Raw genomic sequence first — 1138 nt, forward strand, 5'->3', positions numbered from 1 at the left:
GCCACTGGGGAATTAGTCATGTGGAAGGTCAACAGAGTCGCTGTGGACATAGGGATCTGAGCCTCAAAGTCTGGTAAGACTTTGAAAGCCTCCTCCCCTACCTGTGAATACTAAAAACAGAAAACCAAGAGTAAGTCTGTCAGGAGGCCATTAGGACATATTAATCACACTTTGAAAGTGGTTGGTGGGTGTGTCAGGAAGTTGCTGGAATCACGACAACATTGATAGTAAAGCAAAGCCCCACAGTTTAGAAGAAGATCCTACCATAACACAACAATAAAAAAGTCTACAGTTCATATAGTCCCTACTGTGTGCCATGTACTGTCTTAACACTTTATATTTGCAGTAGTAACATGCCTAATTATCACAATATACCTAAAGGCTAGATATTGCTTTCCCCTCATTTCATAAGTAGGGAAATTGAGGCAAGGCAATTGAGGCAAGTCCCACAGTGCAGTAGAAAAGCCCTGTGCATAGAGAGGTGGATCCCATATGGTCAACCATGGTTTGAGTCCTTTCCCCAGTGACTTGAAAATCACATCAAGTATTTGTGTATGCAGTGCCCCAAATCTTGATGGGATGGAGAAATGGAGGAAAAAAATTGCAGCATGACAATGCGTGGTTCAGGGAGCAGGGATTCTCTCTCTTTTTCTGTCTGTCTGTCTGTCTGTCTGTCTCTCGCTCTCATGAGCACACACACACACACTGGCAATAAAAAAAGAAACAAAAGAATTGAGACAAAGGGCACATATGCCTTAGTTATGAGCACACAGCTAGTTAGCGGCAGATGTGTTTTAAATTCATGCCCTCTGGAGCTAGAGTACACGCCCTTTGTCACTACCCTAAGGTAGCTTGATCGTCCACCAGTCCCAGTGTGGAGAGGCACAGATGCAAACAGCCATTAGCATCTTGCAGTGGTAGTGGCAATAAAACAATCAATAAGATGATGTGGGGGGAAAGATTATACTCCGCTAACATCACCAACATGAAGACACAAGCTGCAAAAATCATCATAGAAAATTTATAGAGTCCAAGAATATGTCTGGGAACTTGGAGGAATTTGAAAAACACTGCTTATGTTCACAGAGGGAATGCATGGGAGATGGGTTTGATGGGCACACCATCTTCAGACTCTTTC

Source organism: Tupaia chinensis, unplaced genomic scaffold, assembly GCF_000334495.1.
Source record: "Tupaia chinensis unplaced genomic scaffold, TupChi_1.0 Scaffold000272_1, whole genome shotgun sequence".
In the NCBI taxonomy this organism is placed as follows: domain Eukaryota; kingdom Metazoa; phylum Chordata; class Mammalia; order Scandentia; family Tupaiidae; genus Tupaia; species Tupaia belangeri.